Raw genomic sequence first — 6000 nt, 5'->3', positions numbered from 1 at the left:
TTTAAAAATATATATATCACCTATCTCTAGTTAAAACTCTTTTTTTGAAGGATGTATCATTCAAAAATATATTGCATCTTTACCCTGGCATGGAATAGAAAATAATACATACTATTACAATCCATACTCTACAGAGATTTATTTGTTTGATAATCTCCATTTCAATCTCTTTTTTTCCAATAATTTTATTAAAGATTATAAGATACAAATAAAATGTATACAACTATAGAATACATTAAAAAGGAAAATGCAATAAAAGGGAAAAAAAGAATAGAAAAAGAAACCTCCCCCTTCATCTCCAGCAAGTATAACCAACATTAAGATAAATATAAACTATGGAAAAGATCTTTAAAAACTATATCTTCTTTGAAGAAAGAAGGAAGAATGCAAAGTTAAGTTATTTGGCCAAGATTAAAATAATGGGGTTGCTATTATGGAGATGATTAATTTATAGTATTGATAAGGACTACATGACAATGATTATTTTTGATAATATTTGTTTTTTGAGTAGGTATTTTGATTATTTGAAAAGAGAAACCAGGGGGTGTGGGGCTGGAATATGCTTAATAGAAAGGGACTGAGTGTCATAGATGCAATTTGTAATATTTAATATTTATGTTATTATTTCTGATAACCCTTACTGCACTTTTGTAAGGAGGCATGAGCTTTTAGAGATTAATATATATAAATTGGAGTGAGATGTGGAATGAAGAGATCAGAGGTGGTATTCAGCAGGTTCTGACCAGTTCTGCAGAACCGGTAGCAGAAATTTTGAGTAGTTCGGAGAAATGGCAAATACCACCTCTGACTGGTGATTTTACAGTATCCTTCCCCTGCCACGCCCACCAAGCCACACCCACAGAACCGGTAGTAAAAAATTTTGAATCCCACCATTGGAAGAGATATTTGGTTTTATTTTAAGAGGTAATAACACCTGTTTCAATCGCAAAGAAATTTCATAGATTTCTTTTGCTTCTTTAGATTCTTACCCTGAGACCATCTGAAGGCAGATCTTATTAATTTATCATATTTGTTAAAATAAGAAGTTTCCCTACCTACGAGGGAACAAAGAAACATGGGGATATCAAAAGATAAATAAGACTCCAAAGAAGGAAAAAGTGATACTGCCTATCACCTGTGATATGAAGACTGGCTCATTATGGAATCATTTCCATTGTTAACTGTTGTAGAGCTATCTATCACAGAGTATAGAAGGATAAAGCAGACCGTTCAACCCAATAAAAATGGTTAACATTCTACTATTGGGAGTTATTACAGCTTGTGATGAGTAAACTTGCCACTAGATCTCCATGGGATAAATCTAATCTGATGGAAAAGAGGAACTGACACAAGCGGTCACAAAAGCAATGAGCTCTGGTAGGAATTATGGAAGTGTAGGCTCTGGAAGGAACAAGATTAGGGAAATCTTAATATGGGTAATAACAGACCAAATATATCCTTACATAATAGTTTTATTTGTCATGTACTCATGACATTGCTTTCATCTCATCTCCTGTTTATGAATGAGACAGTCATATTGGCCCTTCTTCTCTTGAACTGTTTGGCCAAGAGAAGTTTCAATGTTTGTGAAATATACTAAGCTTTCTCATTCATGACTTTGGAGGGAAGAAGGTGGTTGGCAGTGACTAGAAACAGAAGCAATAAAGGCAGGACAAGCTTTGTGAACGGTGGCATAAAGTTCATGCCCTTTCTAAAACACACTATCATGAAAAGTGGTATTTTCTCTAATGTTTTAAGAGGCCTGCAATTATTTTTCAATTAGAATGTATGGATTGTTTACCATTGGCTTTTATTAATTGTGATTTTTGTTTTGGTTTCTATGTTGAATTTTATCAGTTGACTTCGAATGATTTCATTGTCAAAATCATCTTTCCACTTCCATTACTTGAGGTCATAGCTGATTTTTCTGATCTTAAGAAAGCTAGCAGAGTAGGAGTTGATTAGTAGTATGTACTGGAGATAAAACAGAAAACAATCAGAATAGCAACTTAGGCATGTATCATCATTTTAAGTTTCATAACTTTTGTGCAGACCAAGTTATTCAGTTACCCAGAATTAAAACATTTGATGAACTAGAAAAATATTTACACATTTTTGATAGTTTTTTGCATAAATGGAATTCCCCAAGAAAACAATAAAGTAAGCAGTGCCAGGAAGAAGACTCTGATGAGGTTAGTTTTCAGCATTATAAACAGCTTCTGTTTGCCCTGACAATTTTCCAAATTTTAAATGTTGTTGCTTCTCATCTTATTAAGGCCCTGAATAATACAGGTAGTCCTCAACTTACAACAGTTCATTTAGTGACCCTTCAAAGTTACAATAGCACTGAAAAAAGTGATTTATGAGTGTTTTTCACACTTATGATGATAGCAGCATCCCCCATGATTGTATGATCAGAAATCAAATGCTTAGTAATAGGTTCATATTTATGACCATTGCTGTGTCCCAAGGTCATGTGATCCCCTTTTGCAACTTTGGAAAGTTAGCACCCACACCTCTCCTAGAAAATTGAAATATCCTAGGAAATATTAAAAAGGCAGAATATTTCCTCTCAAAAGAGCAGAAACTCAGAAGCAGAAACTCACCTCAGAAGCAGAAGCTCACTCTCACCTTTGTTAATGGATGGGCCATTAAGGCCGGGGCCAGAATACTTTACATAACAAAGATCTCCAGGTAAAGCTATAGCAATTGCTCAAAAGCCCTTTTCAGTGCATCATCATCCAGCAAGGCTCAACCAAGCCTGGAACTCAGGACAGCCTACAGAGTTGCCCCTGCATGGCCTCATGGGAGTCTGATAACCAATTAGAAACAAGCTTCAATTCAAATCCCAACAAAGGTTATAAAACCTTTGGCACTCTCAGTACCTCAGTCTTTTTTTCTTGATCTTTTCCTTCATCTTGAACCATGTGATCATCCTTCTTTGCAGCTTCAAGCCATGTGGTCCTGTCCACCATTAAACCTTCCAAACAGCCTCCATGTTTCCAGTGTCTTTTCCCCCACTTGGAACTGAACCCAGAAGGATTGTTCTTCCAACACAACCTTCTGGCAAGCAAAGACAATGGGGAAGCCAGATTCGCTTAACAACCAGGTTACTAACTTAAAAAATGCAATGATTCACTTAACAACTGTGGCAAGAAAAGTCGTAAAATGGGGCAAACTCACTTAACAAATGTAACACTTAGCAAGATAAATGTTGGACTCAATGGTAATTGTAACTCGAGGACTACCTGTATTTTACCCTGCTTGGGCAAGTCTCAGCTGTTGAACAAAGCTGTGTGTTTTGCATGCAATAACAAGAGATACATGGAAAGTCTGTGAAATGACTAGGCCTCAACAGATTGCATGTACAGAAGTGAATGAACATAAGCTGTACTTGGATATGTGTGTAACAGTCCAAAGGGCCTGAGCAAGCCCATGTTTGTCATGGCAGTTGTTAAGTCGCGGGAAAGATTGACTTGAGACCAGTGTGACTTCAGCTCTTTTTATTTGTCTCTGTGAAAACTGCTCTGCTGCGCAGCCACGGCAGCCTCTTTTATAGCAGCTGCTCGCGGCTCATAGCCAATGACGGCTCTTTAAATCTCCCACTGTCTCACGGACCAATCACATTACAGTATTCAAAATTCAAATATATAACACCCCTCCCCATGTGGTTCAGTCCAACCTACATTATGTAGTCACGTAAGTAGGCGGGGCTTTTATGGTTCCTACTTGACCTGCTCAATTCAGTTGCGGTGTTGTCTTCGGGCGGTTCGGACAGGTTCCCTGTTTCTCCCGTCCTTCTCCGTGGAACCTCCTGGAAGGTGGAGTCAGCCATGCCGCTCCCATCTGGTCTACTTGGACTGGTTGAGTCGGTTCGGCTACTCCCGCCAGGAGTGCCTTCGTGTTGACTTTCCGCTGCCTGCTCCCTTCTTCTGAAGTCATGTTCAGGTATGTGATTGCAATTTCTTAGCGGGGCTACTGGTGGTGTTGGTTGGTGAGTTGTTGTTAGGGTTTGTTTCGTTGTTTCTCGTGTTTGTGGAGGGTCTTCCCCTCCCCTCTCATTTGTGTTTGAGGGGTCTCCCCCCCCCCCCTCTGGTTTAGTTATTATTATTGTTTAATGTTTGATGTGGTTCTTGTGTGTGTGTGAGTTCTTCTCCTTCGATTCTAGGGTTTTTAGTATTTCTCAATAGTGTTCTTGATCTAAGTTAGTCTATGTGTCTCCTCCAGTTTCTTCCGTCCTCTGTCTCTACTCTGTTTGACCGGGGTCCTGTTATCTGGGTTATTTTAGCTGGTATCCAAAGTGGGTCCCCCGTGAGGTTTTTTGCATAGACTAGGTCCCCTGTTCCAAATGTACGGTACTTACTGGAGAAGTCTGTTGGCTTTTCAGGGCTGTATGTGAGGTGTAATCTATCTAGGTGCGACTTTAATTTTCTGCCCATCAATAGTTCTGCTGGGCATTTATTAGTTGTGGTGTTTGGTGTGATGTGCTGTATAGTTAGCAGTTTATAGATTTTTTCCTGGATGTCTCCCGTGCCTAGTTTATCTAGTGTCTCTTTAGTATACCGAACCGTGCGTTCTGCCCATCCATTTGTAGCCAGCCGACCTGGCACTGTTAGGGCATGCCTTATTCCCTGTTCGGCGATGAACCTTTCAAATGTCAATGCCCTGAATTGTGGCCCATTGTCTGAGACCAATAGATCCAATAGGTAACTCATGTGTTGTGAACAGCTTCCTCAGCTATCTGATTACGGCTTCTGTCGTTGTGGAGTGCATGACGCTTACCTCCAGCCAATTGGAGTAAGCGTCTACTACTATCAAAAATGGGTGTCCTTTTGTTGGTCCTGCGAAATCTATGTGTATCCGTGACCGCGGCCCCCTCAGTGTTTCCCAGTCAAGTACAGGTGCAGAAGGGGGTGTAGGTCTGGACTGCTGGCATTGTGTGCACGTTTCCACCCATGTCCCAATATCCTTATCCATCCCTGGCCACCATACATAACTCCTGGCCAGGGATTTCATTCTTACAATACCTGGGTGTCCTTCATGCAATATATACAGTTTTTGTTCCTTTAGTATTCCCGGTATGATTACCCGATCCCCCCATAGTATACATCCTTTTAAAATCGAGAGTTCTGTTTGTCTGTTCCAGAATGGTTTAAAAGTCTTGTCATTATCGGTTTCTGGCCACCCTTTACCTACCCAATTTAAAATCCACGCCAGCTTTTTGTCTCTTGCAGTTCCTTTTGCGATGTCTGATGTGGTTATGGACAGGTTTGCCAATGTCTCGATTTGCAGGGTTGATGTGGTTGGTGCCGGATCATCCTCTAATTCAAGTAGGGGGGAACGGTTCAGGGCGTCAACGTGTGTTATGTCCTTCCCTGGCTGGTGGATTAAATTGTAGCTGTATGCGGTGAGGAACTTGGACCATCTCGTCATTCATGGTGACAGTATGTTGGGGGTGGCCTTGTTCCCTGCGAGTATTCCTAAAAGCGGCTTGTGGTCTGTAATCAGTGAAAAGGTCCTGCCGTAGAGGTATTCATGGAATCGTTTGACTCCAGTTATTGCGGCTAGCACTCCTTTGTACAATTGGCTGTAATTTCTCTCTGCCTTTGATAGTGTTTTGGAGTAGAACGCGATCGGTGCTTCTCTCCCATCGAGTAAAGTGTGGCTGAGTATGGCCCTGACGCCGAATGGTGAGGAATCGCAGGTTAATGTTAGTGGCAAGGTTTCTCTGTATTGGATCAGCACAGAGTCTGATGTGAGTAAGTCTTTGATTCTCTGGAATGCGGTTTCTTCTTGTCGCCCCCAGGTTCAGTAAGCTTTCTTATCCAGCAACCTGTGTAACAGTTCCGCTGTCGTTGCCTTCTGTGGCAAAAAGACATTGTAAAAGTTAATAACTCCCAAAAATGCTTGTAAGTCTGTTTTATTTTTGGGTCTGAGAGCTTCTTTGATTGCTCTGATTTTCTTTTCAGTGGGGTGGATCCCTTCTTTATCTATGAGGTA

The sequence above is a fragment of the Pseudonaja textilis genome, chromosome 1 (assembly GCF_049901715.1).
Source record: "Pseudonaja textilis isolate UNSWEBS1 chromosome 1, rPseTex1.2, whole genome shotgun sequence".
Taxonomy (NCBI): Eukaryota; Metazoa; Chordata; class Lepidosauria; order Squamata; family Elapidae; genus Pseudonaja; species Pseudonaja textilis.
This window is presented reverse-complemented; position numbering follows the sequence as displayed.